The following is a 15,295-nucleotide window of genomic DNA, read 5'->3' as shown; positions in this document are numbered from 1 at the left end:
GTTTATGATATGTATTGAGGAGTTATAGGGATAAAGAATACTTAAAATTTGTAAAAACTGTATTATTTGTATCACTTATCTTAAGAGGTAACTCCACTTTTGTGAGAAATAAAATATAACAAATGAAAAAAATATATAACATATATAATTGATAGACCAAGGCTCATTGTAATTTAATGCTATTGATAATTATTTTTCCTTTTCAGTCTGCAGTCACTGTTTTTTTCTTTATAATTCAATGCAATATTATTATTATTATTAATATTATACAGGATTTATATAGCGCCAACAGTTTGCGCAGCGCTTTGCAACATCGGGGGAGACAGTACAGTTACAATACAATTCAATACAGGAGGGATCAGAGGGCCCTGCTCGTTAGAGTTTACAATCTAGAATATGGCAAACAGTGTACACAACCTCCACCAGAAATTAAAATTTTCTGCTTGTGCTCGGCTCACTGATTTGACAAGATACAGGTCAAATCTTAGGCACCCCCTGCAATAGGAAAATTGCTTTTGGTGAGATATTTCCCAAGGGTTAAATACTTCTAAAGGGATTCCAACACTGTAACTTTTCTCATCAGAACATTGATGAACCAGTCCCTCCTGCTCAGAATCTTTAAAGAACATGGGGAAACAAACAGCTATTTCTTCAAAACAAAAAAGGTAGGAATCTGCAAACAAGTTTGTTAAAACCCTTGAAAGCAATATAGATCAACAAGAGGGGATTGTTTTTGCATGTGATACCGTCAGCAAAACCCTGGTGATAGATATCGCATGTTTTTTTACTCTCTGTTCCATTTGTGAATTGGACTTAAGAGCTTACCGCTTGGTTTTTAAACAATATTTACTAGCACATTTTTCATTTTGCAGGAAAATACAGCATACTGATTTTCTTTGTGAATTGGACTTTATTTACTGCATGCAACAATTTATGCAAATAAGCCATGTGACTGTGTTATTGAATGCGGTAAATTTTAGTGAATCGACCCCAGTATCACGATTTCTTTTTAGTGATAAATTTAATCTTAAAATAGCAAGAAAAGCTACATAACAGACCAACATTTAAATGTTCACTTGCAGTGTAAATACATGTTTAGAGTTTTTTCTTCTTTGCAGCCACATGAGCCCAAAGCTTCAGCTCCTCTCTGTGATACAGTAGGTCGACAATGAGGATAAATTGAATAGTGCAGCTACATTACCCGCCAGAATTCACTGCACTAGTCATCAAAAGAGAAAATCGCCTCCCATCAGCCACAGTAACTCCATCAAAAGGAAAGAGAAGGAGTGGAGCTGTGTGGACAAATGGAAAAAAAAAACACTAAAAAAGGTATTTACAATGGAACAATGGAATATATATAAATCTATCTATCTATCTATCTATCTATCTATCTATCTATCTATCTATCTATCTATTTATATATATATATATATATATATATATATATATATATATATATATATTATATATTTCATAATGTAGGAGAAAAGATGGGGGAAGATTTAAATGTCAGTTTGTTATTAGCCTTTCCTTCTACTTCTTTAAATCGTATCTAACTTTTTTATTTTTAGCTTTGGATAGAATGCCATGAGGTTAGATCCCCTGCCATCTTTTTGCTACCTAATTATCCTTTGTTTCTGTTTTTACTGCTGTCTGTGCCCCTGATGGAGAGCTTCACCCCTATATTTGAACTGGAGATCATTGTCACATGGACTGAAAAGGACTAAAAGGGGTAGGAAAATCCAACATTTTTAGTTGCTCGGTAAAGAACGTCAGTGCATGCGCACTAGACAGCGGTGTCAGAGCTCAGTAGACTTAGGCCTCATGCATACTGGCGTTTTTACAGCTGTTGTTTTTGGTGTCAGATGTTTTTTTCTACAGTCAATAAACTCCCCATAATGTTAGCTTATGTGTCCATGCACACATAGGCTGTTCTCAACAGTTTTTGGCAGGGGGGTATTTGGTCTGCAAAAAGAAAAAAACGAGTGCGTTCTGAGAAGAGTTTTTCCCTGTGTTTTTTAACATTTTTAATCTCATTAATTTAAAGAAAAACAAAAAAAGCTAACGCTAAAAACTGCTGAAAACGCTAAAAACTGCTAAAAAGATGCTATTGCAAAAATGCTGAAAAATGTTGAAAACTCACTGCAAAGTTACTGGCGTTTTTATAACGTTATTATAACGTCCAGTGTGCATGAGGCCTTAGAGCACATGTGCACTGGCTGAGACTGAGCAGTGCTGATACATACACATTAGAATAGATGAGGGTGTTAGAGCTCAGTAGAGTTAAAGTGCATGTGCATTGAAGCACAGCTTGCACGTACCAACTATCCTAGGGGGATCAGCCTAGATTAGAGGCTGAATAGCACTGTTGGCCTGGCACACAAAATAAGGACATATTTAGGGGAACCAGGTAACAGCTTTATGTCATTTAAGACCATGAAAAAGAGCATAATATCAATGTGCATATACAAGGTAACCTTGGAAAGGTGATTTTATCATTTTTGGCTGGAGTTCCATTTACATTTTTTGAGCTGGTACAATATAGGTTAAATGAACCTATGTGGGTCTAAACAAGAGGAGCTATTATGTTTTTTTTTTATTTTTTTATATTCCCAATACACATGAAAAGGTGATGAGAACACATATTCAATTCACCAAGAGTGAAAAAGGCTGTTTTAGTACAGTAAATCTGACCTTTTATGGTTTCCTTTAGAGAGAAGTGACACCACATATTATTATTATTATTATTATTATTATTATTATTATTATTATAATACATGATTTATATAGCGCCAATAGTTTGCGCAGCGCTTTACAACACAAGGGCAGACAGTACAGTTACAATACAATTCAATACAGGAGGAATCAGTGGGCCCTGCTCTCGTTAGAGCTTACAATCTAAGAGACATATCACTTTTAAACAGAAAACATTGCATAGCTGTAATCACTGGACCATTCATCTTTTTTGCTTGTATCATTTATGCATCCTGCACAGCTCTAATAATTCACTCTGAAGGTACCGCTGCTAGGGTAGCAAAAACAAATATACTTTATGTATAGAAGTCTAGAATTAACGCTGAGGAGCACATAGCAGGCATAAAGAGGTTGATTTAAAAAAGGGTGTGAGAATTTTCACACAATAAAATGTGTGAACATCCACTTCAATTATCCAGATGTGTGAAAATCCATATTTTTTCTTATCATCTGTACATGTTTGGATAATTGAAGTGGATTTTCACACATTTTATTGTATGAGCAATTTCAAATCGTTTAGTAAATCAGACCAATTGTGTTGAGATACGTAACTGCCAGATTTTTATTTATAGACAACAGGGGTAAGGCATATAAGATACAAGGTCTGTTTTTTTAAAGTGTCAAGTGAGGTGAAATAAATTAAAGGTGTGTTGACTTCAAATGAATAATCGTGAACTTGGGAATTTATAAGAGATCAACCTGCCCCTGCACCTGATTAGATTTTTGAAGTGAACACAATTTCATTTCACTGTACTTTACTTCACACTTCAGTAAATCAGACCTGAATAAAGCTCTAAAATATATAATCTTGTGCTCAGTAATAAATAAAAGGAAACATTGCAATATCATATTTCAGATCTTTTTAGAATGTTTTATGTTCACAGTGGACCTGTAAATACATTTGAAATATACATATACTGTTTACAACACTTTTTCGAATTCTCTTATGCCACAAGAAATGCCAGTGCCTGCTACGTATTCATGTAGCTTTTGGAGCCAGGTTCATTAACGGTATGGTGGGGCAGCAATGAGGTCAAAGTGTCCATAGCATGGACACTTCTATCCTCAGTGTTTGTTCAACCCCAGTAGTACAGCATCATTGGTTGCTAAGATGCTGTCGGCTGTGCACAGCATCATAGAAAACAATGACGCATTCCTGTCCTCATTCAGCTTTTGGCTTGGAGATTCCTGTCTTTACCCAAAAAGGGCATTGCCACATTTGGATAATAATGTCTGCAAGCATCCCCTGTCCCTTTGATTACATTCAACCATGGGCCAGGGAATCTCCCAGAGGGCATTTGGGTGGGGGGGTGATGATGGGTCATCGGTTGTTAGAAAGTTGGTGGCTGTCAGCATCCTAGCAACCATGAGACCTGTGCCAGAAGCTGTCACATTCATGATAGCTTTCTAGCACATATAATACCCCACTGAGATGACTGCCATCTCTCTGTATGCCAACTCAGAGTTGGTCTGTTGGCTGTGACAGATTAAAAAAAAATTACTGTCAGTTGACATACATGAACGGGAGCAACAACCTTATGGTCATTCCATCACACAAATGTCCATAAATCTGTGATATCTCACACAAAAATAAGTGTCTAAAATCATTAGTCCTTCATCCTTATACATCTTACACGAGAGATTAAACATTTGTGCAATGGAGCGGCCATAAGGTTGTTGCTCACCTTCACGGTTTAGCACTTGTTTGTGTATTGTGCTAGCAGCATTTTGCACACATTTAAGTCATGTTGTGGTATTCCATTATATATTTTGTTTATTTATATTTGCTTTTAGTTATATTTACGCAACATTTTTCCACTGTTATATAGTGTGTACATTACAAAAATAATATATAGTCATGTTAACTATTTCAAAGAAAGACATATTAACGAGCAAGACCCATAGATAATCAAAATACCTTGTTGTAAATAAGAGATATCTTTTAGCTGCAGTGTGAGTAGTACATATTCATTTCTTAGTTTTCCCATTGTATAGATAGGGTCATACAGAAGTATGGAAGGTCCACCAATAAATAAATAAATAAATACATGAATGAATGAAAAGAAATATACAGTACATTGTAAGATGTTTAGACTCTAGAGGTGCATGCGATTTCAGCAACACGTGTCAGTCCAGACTTGACTTTAACTGCTCGCGTCCGCGCTATAGCCAAATGATGGCTATAGCATGGACCTACATTGCCGGGATGCCATCATTTGACATCCTCCCCTTTGCACACTCTTTGCGGCATGCTCTGTGATCACTGAGTCAATGAGATTCGGGTGATTATGGCCCCTTACCATGTGATCACCTGTCAGCCAATGACAGCTGATCACGTGATGTAAACAGAAGATCAGAAATTAGTAACTAAAGAAGAAGAGCCACATCCACCTCATCTGTGCCCACCAGTGCTGCCTGCCAGTGCCATATGCCAGTGCCCACCAGCGCATATCAGTGCCACCAATCAGTGCCCACCAGTGCATATCAGTGCCACCAATCAGTGCCACCTATCAATGCCCACCAGTGCCACCTATCAATGCCCACCAGTGGTGCCAATCAGTGCCCATCAGTGCCACCTACCAGTGCCCATCATTGGCACCCATCAGTGCCCATTACTCCCACCCATCAGTGCCACCTATCAGTGCTACCCCTCAGTGCTACCGCTCAGTGCCCACCAATGCTACCTATCAATGCCCACCAGTCTTACCTCATCAGTGCCCACCATTGCCACCTATCAGTGTCCACCAGTGCCGCCTTATCAGTGCCCATCAGTACAGCCTAACAGTGCCCATCAGTGCAGCCCATAAGTGCTCATTAGTGCAGCCTCATCAGCGTACATCAATGAAGGAGAAAAATGACCTGTTTGCAAAATATTATAATAAAATATAAAACTTTTTTAAAAGCAAAATTTTGCTTTTTTTTCCCAAATTTTCTTCTTTTTTCCATTTTTTTACCAAAAAATGAAAAACCCAGCAGTGATTAAATACCACCAAAAGAAAGCTCTATTGTGGGGAAAAAAATGATAAAAAAATTAATTTGGGTACAATATTGCATGACCGCGCAATTGTCATTCAGTGTTACAGCGCTGAAAGCTGAAAATTGGTCTGGGCAGGAAGGGGGTTTAAGTGCCCAGTAAGCAAGTGGTTAAAGGCATGGCAGCCCGCTTGTATTAAAAAGGAAACAAAATTCAAAGAAATAACAGCAATTTCTCTCGCATCACAGGGGGTTCCACCATGACTGTATTGTTCACGCATTCAGCCTCTGGGCTTACTCATTTGCAGCACCGCTGCTTCAAGCCTCACGCCTAGGCCTTAGGATAGCTCCTCAGAGCGTATGCTCACGCTGCCAGCTGCAGTCTCTCTCTCCTAGAGAACATAGGTGTCCTCCTGACACTCAAACATAGACCTCGTGTCTGTAGGGCAGAGTCCTCCTGACTCCTCAGCCAGACTGCCTGGGTGGAGCTGTCTCCAAGTGGGAGCCCTGAGCTCTATCCCTGGGCAGATTATGAAGCCAGCCCACAGGTGTACAATCAGCATGCCTGCCAAAATCAGGCATACACCACTCATATACACTAGATATGTGCAATTTGTTTTTGACAAATTAGTTAAGTCTGAAATCTCAGAATTTCCGAATTTTCACATTTCCGGATTTCCGAAATTCAGAATTTACGAATTTTCAAATTTAAAATTTTCTAATTTCTGAATTTCCGAAATTTCAGGAAATTCGGAAATTCAAAGTTTCTGAAATCTGGAAATTCGAAGCTTCAGAAATTCAGAAATTTGAAAAGAAAATTTGAAATTCAGAAATTCTAAATTTCGGAAATTCAAAATTTTGAAAATTTGAAAATTCGAAAATCCGAAAATCCAACAATTCAAAAACCCGAAAATCTGAAATAACAACTAACTAGTAATAACTTAACTATTACTAACTATTAAATTATAGGTATTGGAGTTTCCTTTCAAAGTTGTCTGTTAGTGAAAGTAGCGAATACAAATTTATCTGAAGTTACGAATTACCTTAAATAAAAAATGCCATATCTAAACAAATGGAACGTAATAATAAAATAATAATTAAATAGCAATAATGATAATAAAAACTTATTATTATTATTATTTATTAATAATTTGTTCCATTCCATTTCTTTAGATGCAGCATTCGTTATTTTGGATAATTTGTAACTTTGGATAAATTCGTATTTGTTACATTCACTAACAGCCAAATTTGAAAAGAAATACCAATACATATAATTTAATAGTTAGTAATTATTATTTAGTTAGTTATTAGTTAAAGTTTTCAGATTTTCATTATTTTGAATTTTATGGATTTTCTTTCTTATTTTCGAGTTTTTGAATTCTTGGATTTTTGAATTTCCGAATTTTTGAGTTTTCGGATTTTCTAATTTTCAAATTTCAAAATTCTGAAAATTCAGAATGTGAAAATTCCAAATTTTCGAATTGTGAATTCCAAATTTTCGAATTTTTGAATTTTCGAATTTCTGAAAAAAACAAAAAACGAATGAAACGAAAATGAACAACAGTACACATGTCTAATACACCGTGACACGGGGTCACCTCTTCACAACATAAACAAAGTCTTTGAAGATCTATTATAAGATCACTAGAATAAATATGCAACATATATATTTGATCAAGTACACAAGCTAATCTATACATTTATTTATTATACCATAAGCAAATATTAGATAAACTAAACATAATCTATGAAAGTATTTATTATCAAATATTAGAAAAGCAGAATCCACCAAGAACTCTGCTGGTAACTTGATTTAAGGCTTCATGCACACTGGGTTTAAAAAAACTTCTGTTCTCTTGGGAGTAAAAAAAAAATGCTCATAAAGTATAACAAAATTTAGACGAGGTTAGGAGAGTTTTACGGGTTTTTTTCTGCCTCCAAGCTCCAATCAGAAACGCAAACCAGAACGTTTTTTTGTTCTGCCTCTAAACGTTAAACTCAAAATATGCCTGTAAAGGTCCTAATGTACATGGACACATAGGATAACATTGAGCTTCTTCTACTGGCAGAACACAAAACTCCTGTAGAAACAACATTTAAGCAACTGTGCGTGGAGCCTAAATGTTGCTATATATGTTAAGATTGCTATCATGAACTAATGTTTCCAAGTCCACCATGTAGATTATACACTCTATTATACACACCATCTAATACTGTCTATTGATTGGTGGTGTCACTATTAGGGATGAGCATAAGTTCGGGCCAAACTTTGGTTGTTCGGATGCTCTGCGAACACCAAACAATCTGCGGTGTTCGGGGCAAATTCGAAAGCCGACGGAACACCGTTAAAGTCTATGGGACACTAACATGAAAAATCAAAAGTGCTCATTTTAAAGGCTTATATGCAAGTTATTGTAATTAAAAGTGTTTGGGGACCTGGGTCCTGCCCCAGGGGACATGCATCAATGCAAAAAAAAAATTTAAAAACAGACGTTTTTTCGGGAGCAGTGATTTTTTCAATGCTTAAAGTGAAACAATAAAAATGAAATATTCCTTTAAATATCGTGCCTGGGGGGTGTCTATAGTTTGCCTGTAAAGTGGCACATTTTCCCCGTGTTTAGAATAGTACCACAGCAAAATGACATTTCTAAAGGAAAAATTGTCATTTAAAACTGATTGCGGCTGGTATGAATTGTCGGGTCTCTGCAATATAGAAAAAAACTCTATAGTAACTATAGAAAAAAGAGCATGGGATCCCCCAGTCCTTTACCAGGCCCTTCAGGTCTGGTATGGATTTTAAGGGGGACCCTGCGCCAAAATTAAAAAAAAAATGGCATAGGGGGCCCCCCTCAAAATCTATTATCCGAGCGCGCAACCTGGCAGGCTGCAGGAAAAGAGGGGGGATGAGAGAGCACACCCCCCTCCTGAACCGTACCAGGCCACATGCCCTCAACATTGGGAGGGTGCTTTGGGGTAGCCCCCAAAGCACCTTGTCCCCATGTTGATGGGGACAAGGGCCTCATCCCCACAACCCTTGCCCGGTGGTTGTGGGGGTCTGTGGGCAGGGGGCTTATCGGAATCTGGAAGCCCCCTTTAACAAGGGGACCCCAAGATCCTGTCCCCTCCTGTGTGAAATGGTAACGGGGTACAAGTGCACCCCTACCATTTCACAAAAAAGTGTCAAAATGTTAAAAATGACAAGATACAGCTTTATTTTCTAATTTTTTAATAAAGGACTTGTCCCCAAGCTGTGTCTTGTCGTTTTTAACATTTTGACACTTTTTTGTGAAATGGTAGGGGTACATTTGTACCCCGTTACCATTTCACACAGGAGGGGCCAGGATCTTGGGGTCCCCTTGTTAAAGGGGGCTTCCAAATTCCGATAAGCCCCCCGCCCACAGACCCCCACAACCACCGGGCAAGGGTTGTGGGGATGAGGCCCATGTCCCCATCAACATGGGGACAAGGTGCTTTGGGGGTACCCAAATTAAAAAAAAAAAATTGGTTTGGGGTTCCCCTTAATATTTATACCAGACCCAAAGGGCCTGGTAATGGACTGGGGTGATCCCATGTTCTTTTTTTAAATGAGTTTTATCTATATTGCCGAGACCTGACAATTCATTACAGCGGCGATCAGTTTTAAATGACACTTTTTCCTTTAGAAATGTTATTTTGCTGTGGTACTGTTCTAAACATGGGAAAAATGCGCCACTTTACAGGCATACTATAGACACCCCCCAGGCACAATATTTAAAGGATTATTTAATTGTTATTGTTTCACTTTAAGCATTAAAAAAAATTACTGCTCCCGAAAAAACGTCCGTTTTTCAAAAAAAAATTTGCATTGATACATGTCCCCTGGGGTAAGACCCATAGACTTTAACGGTGTTCGTGTGTTCTGCCGAATTTTTTGCTTGTTCGTATGTTCTGGGTCGAACCGCACCGGGGGGGTGTTCGGCTCATCCCTAGTGACTATAAGGACTTAGAACAGGTCACTATGGCTGAATACAAGACTGCTTAGTGAGATTACTGTATATATACCTGGATTAATCTGGTACAGTTTTTTAAACCACAGCAGAAAATCTCCCTTCACAGCATGAGCACAATTCATCAAACTACAAAGTCTTCTATTTATCACATGTCAAAAAGTCTAGTAAAGTGCGCAGTGTATCATTTTAAGTTTAACTAATTTATTATGTGAAACTCTGACAAAAAAGCAATCTCTTTCTATCAGTTCATAACAAGCTGACTTGCAAGGTGCTTCATCATTGCACAGAAAATGTTTGTAAAGTTATGAATTACATAGCTAAAGAATGACTGGAAATTCTGCCAATGTTTTTTTCAGAACATTTTACAGTAACTACAATGTTATGTTTGAGACATAGCGGTACAAATTTAATTAGGAATATATTCCTGAGTTGACAATTATACAGTAATTAAAATGTTGTGATAGTATTATAACCATGCTTCCTTAATACATAGACTTGAAAACTGGTACTTTGCCACAATGCTTTAACATATATATGAAATGCTAAAAAAAGTAAAACAGTACTGACCACTTTATAACATTTAAAAACAATTTACTGACATTTATATTTAACCACTTGCGCTCCAGAAGGTTTACCCCCTTCAAGACCAGGCCATTTTTTGCGATATGGCACTGCGTCTTTTTAACTGACAATTGCACAGTTTGTGACCCAGTGTGTGATACTGTACCCAAATAAAAAGTACAGCCTTTTTTCCCACAAATAGAGCTTTCTTTTGGTGGTATTTGATCACCTCTGCGGTTTTTATTTTTTGCGCAAAAAACAATACATAAAAAATTGGAAGAAAAAAAACAATATTTCTTATTTCCTGCTATAAAACAAATCTAAGAAAAAATGGGAAAAAACTAATTTCTTCATCAATTTAGGCCAATATGTATTCTGCTACGTATTTTAGTAAAAAAAATCCCAATAAGTCTATATTAATTGGTTTTCACAAAAGGTATAGTGTCTACAAACTATGGGATAGATTTAAGCAATTTTTATGTATTTATTTATTTTTACTAGTAACGGCAGCAATCAACAACTTATAGCAGAACTGCAACATTGCAGCGGATAAATTGGACACTAAGTGACACTTTTTTGGGGACCAGTGACACTAATACAGTGATCAGTGCTAAAAATATGCACTGTCACTGTACTAATGACACTGGCAAGGAAGGGGTTAACATTAGGAGTGATCAATGGGTTAATTGTGTTCCTAGGTAATGATTACTAACTGTAGGAGAGGTGCTTTTACTGTGAGAAGCCAGAGATCCATGTTCCTGCTTAGCAGAAACACTGGATCTCTACCTTTCCTTTTCACAGAACGGCAATCTGCCTTGTTTGCATAGGCAGACCGCCATCCTGACTCTCTCGGAAATGATCTGTGGGTTCCGGAGGACATCGGGTCTGCTGGTTCCGCTGATTGCCTCCCGCTGTGTTCAATCACAGCAAGAGTGGGTCGCCAGCAGCACACGTGCGCGCCTCAGACCCAGAAGTACAGAATCACGTACAGTTACGTGATTCTGCACAGGGAAGCCGACTTGCCATCATATATATTAAGATTTAAGGGAAACCTTTTTAAGGGCTCATTCATGCCATATAGCACACAGCATTACAGTGTTACAGTGCACATAACATGCATGCACTAGAATGCCATTTTTAGCTTGAGCTGCGAGGCGGTATGCCACATTTCAATGTTTTTACAGTACATGTTGCAGTTAATTTCTTAAACTCTTTATAAATGTATTTTTTTGGCTGTGTTATCTTGACATGTGCTGCAAGCACTGCGACGATTTATAGCCTATTAAAATGTGCTGCTCTGCCGGAAAATGCTACATGTATTATCTTTTTTTCAGTACAAAATGGGACCATTCCCCCGAACACCCCATGTATAGGGGTTCGGGGGCGTGGTCTCATGTATAGGGGTGAACGGAGTTTAAGGGACATACTGTTAGGCAAATTGTCTGCAGTTCAACGTATGCCAAAAGAAACGTGCAATTCATTTATTACTAATTGAAATTCAGACATCCTTTTTGTAATTCACAGATTCAGATGTATCCGAATCTCCAAGTCACAATAGTAACACATTTCAACAAATCCAAAATAAATTATAAGAAAAACAACAAATTAATTTGTATACATTCATTTCATTTTTTTGCAACTTCAGAGGTTTTTTTAAGTTCAATAATATGTGTCACACTCTGTATTGTTATGATTAGCCAAAGTTTCTAAACATGAAAGGCGCACTGAAGTTGCAAGACGCAAGCAAGTAACACTGGAAGTCACATGACTTTGGAGCCCAGCAGTGTGAACAGAGACTTAATGTTTGATGCATCTGTAATAACATAGCGACATACCTACGAATCCAAATCTTCAGAATTTACAAAACCAATTCCAAAAACGCTTCATTCTAACATAATGAATATGACGAAACAAAATGATTGACCTAACAAATTAATTTGAAACTAAACAAAACATTTTTTTTCTCGCTGTGCGCATCTCCACATCCCAATACTGCTGGTGTGAAAGAGCCTTAAAGGAAACCTGAGAGACTAATGGAGGTTACCACTGCTGTACTCTCATTCTACAAATGGTAGTTGGTTAGCTGTTGTGCAGCCAATATTCCCTTAATAGTTTGAACCATGAACTCAGCACAAGTACGTGTATAGAAAGTATTGACTTTACTTTAAATCTCATGACATTGTTTTGAATAAGATTCAATAAAAAAATTATTCAAATAACTATAAATTACCTTTGAATAGTCTGAAGCTGTTACGCTCAAAATTACATAAAAGTGAAAATAATATTGCATGGAATGAAAAAATATATTATTGGTATAAAGTTCAGTGCAAAGTCCAAACAATATATAAATTCCAGTGAAAGTAATCGGTGATTCCAATGACTCTCCAACACCATCCAACACCTTTAAAAAGTGATCTTGTGAGTTGATACCACCACCAATGGCTGAAAGGCTTGCTTGCCAGATCAAGAGGACCTCTTATTACAAAACGTCACAAGCGCCTGCCAGGGCCTTTAATTCAGTCTGTCTTCTAAGCAGGGGACATCAATTCTCCTTGAACGGTGATTATAAAGATGCCCCAAAATAAAGAAGATTCCGCATAGTGTAAAATCCTCATGTTTTAATAGAGAGAGTTGGAAATAGGCTTGGATTCCCTCTGTTTTAACAGTGTCTTTCAACGATAAGATCTTATAGGAGAGGATTTATGTTCCCTGCTTAGGAGACAAACTGGATGAAAGGCCATGGCTGGCTATGGAGCCACAGGCGCTTGTGACGTTTTGTAATAAGAGGTCCTCTTGATCTGGTAAGCAAGCCTTTCAGCCCTTTGTGGTGGTATCAACTCACAAGATCACTTATTAAAGGTGTTGGATGGTGTTGGAGGCTCATTGGAATCACTGATTACTTTCACTGGAATTTATATATTTGGACTTTGCACTGAACTATATACCAATAATATATTTTTTCACTCCATGCAATATTTTTTCACTTTTATGTAATTTTCACTTTTTGAGAGTAACAGGTTCAGACTATTCAAAGTCAATTTATAGTTATTTGAATAATTTTTAATTGAATCACATATTTGTATTTTTTAGCGCAGCTTATATTTTAGTCTAAATTTGTTACTGTGTTAGTATCTCACAGAAAAGTTGCTGCTGGGTCATGTTTAGGATTAATAGCGTGTTTTTTACTTTTCCTATCTTGTTTTGAATCAGTATCTATGCTACTGTATCACAGCAAGAGTCAGAAAGTATCACAGCAAGTGTAAGAAGGTATGACAGCAAGGGTTAGAGTGATAGCCAGGCAGCTAGCCAGACGGTGATAGCCAAAAGGTGGTTAGAAATGCCATCCTCTACGTTGGCCTCAGGAAAGGCTTGCTTTATATATCCTAAAATAAACCCCCCTTGGCTAAAGATATTTGAATGTTTGTATATTCTTGAATGTTTTTTTTTGCATCCTGCAAGGTAATGTCATAATGTGCTAGTATGCATCGCACCTTAAAATGAAGCCCTTCCAGTGCCGAGATGTCAGCGCTGCAGGCATGCCCCTCTTCACCCGACTTGCTTACAGGTTGGCGGACCCCGGCTCTGTGACTGGACGGAGTTGTGATGATATCACTCCCACGCATGCTCGTAGGAGCCACCCATTAGGGCACAGGGCTCTGGAAGAACTGCACGGGTGGCCGTTCCTTCAGAGCGCATGCGCCAGTGATGTCACTGGCTGCATGTACAGTAATTATATGTAAGATTTTTCCACTACCTATAGGTAAGCCTTATTATAGACTTACCTATAGGCAAAATTCAGAGATGGAAGTTACTTTGACAATAAATAAATTAAAGTATATGTGAACCTTTACCTTGTGAAACAACTCATTAAGTTTAGAATAGAAATGAAAAGCAAAACAATTGTGTGCATAGAGAATATATTTAAAAAATTATATATATATATACCTTTTTTCTTTTTTTTTATAAGTGATCACATAATCTCTGTTACCAGCTGCATGAGGGGCTTAGAGAGCTGGGGGGGGGGGGACGGGGGACAGCAGCACACTGATCTTCCCAGTTAATGGCTGTGCATAGGGGGACATGTCAGTAGATGTCTGATCATTTGAGAATGGGCAGGTTGTTCCCAGCACAACCAGAAAACTGTCCACACTGATATGGATGTGCTCTCATACCTAGCGTGGTCAGTTTGAAATAAGAAAGCAGGGGGACTGGCAGGAACACCAGGCATTTCACACAAAGGAAGCAATACAAAGCAATAACAACCAAAGCAAAAACAACCAGCTAATCACTGGATGCCGGCGGCTAAACTTGGCTAAACGCTGGACACCATTGTTTAGAAGAGTTTAGTAGCGTTTCAGAGCTGTCAATACTTTATCTGCCAAACGCTGCTGCTCCAGAACGTGTTTCTTCTAAACACCCATGCCACAAAAGCTCCTAAATGCCTGGACACATAGAATAACAAGGAGAGGTGTTTTGAAACTGTAAAAAAATGCCTGACGCTGCTAAAAGCGGCAGCAAAAACACCACATCCTGCGTGCATGAGGCCTTATAGTTTAAGAAGCTGCAGCAAATCATATTGAGAGTGCCTAATTTCCTGCCTGGAGGATGCCTAATATCATCTAACTCTTTCTCCCGACCCCCCTCTACCCATAAAATAATTTTGATATTTGCATAACTCCTCCCAAGCCAGCCCACTGCTTGCATCAGGGTTGAGGGCTCATGAGAGGAGTATAGGCAGCGTGCTGTGATGTTTTTAAGAAACAATGTATAGAAACCTGCTGGCCCCTCCCACCAGCCATAATTTGGGGGAAGCACAGAGGCCTAGTGATGATATGAGAAAGCAATGAAAAGAAAAAAAAATTGTATAAAAATGTCATTATCATATGATTAGGAGGAAAGAAAAAAAACAGGTAAGGCAAAATATAAGCAGATTGGAATTCAGATATAAGTATATGTAAATATATGACTATAGCACAGCCACAGATTCATTTTAAGAACCAAGAAAAATGATATTTCAC

At 37.8% G+C, this 15,295-nt stretch overlaps 1 protein-coding gene and 1 long non-coding RNA gene across 4 annotated transcripts in view; one reads left to right on the top strand and one right to left on the bottom strand.

The window, feature by feature from the left end:
• FRMPD4 (FERM and PDZ domain containing 4) overlaps positions 1–15,295 on the bottom strand; it is a 608,500-nt gene that overhangs the window by 423,402 nt on the left and 169,803 nt on the right. The window lies entirely within an intron of this gene.
• The window catches only part of LOC141127944 (uncharacterized), an 88,983-nt gene that overhangs the window by 56,037 nt on the left and 17,651 nt on the right, over positions 1–15,295 (top strand). The window contains exon 3 of the long non-coding RNA XR_012241614.1: positions 1,119–1,329. This is a non-coding gene — a long non-coding RNA (uncharacterized lncRNA). The remainder of the gene's footprint in view (positions 1–1,118; positions 1,330–15,295) is intronic.

The sequence above is a fragment of the Aquarana catesbeiana genome, linkage group LG02, assembly GCF_042186555.1.
Source record: "Aquarana catesbeiana isolate 2022-GZ linkage group LG02, ASM4218655v1, whole genome shotgun sequence".
In the NCBI taxonomy this organism is placed as follows: domain Eukaryota; kingdom Metazoa; phylum Chordata; class Amphibia; order Anura; family Ranidae; genus Aquarana; species Aquarana catesbeiana.
The sequence above is the reverse complement of the archived record's forward strand: the minus strand, read 5'-3'. Positions and strand labels throughout refer to the sequence as shown.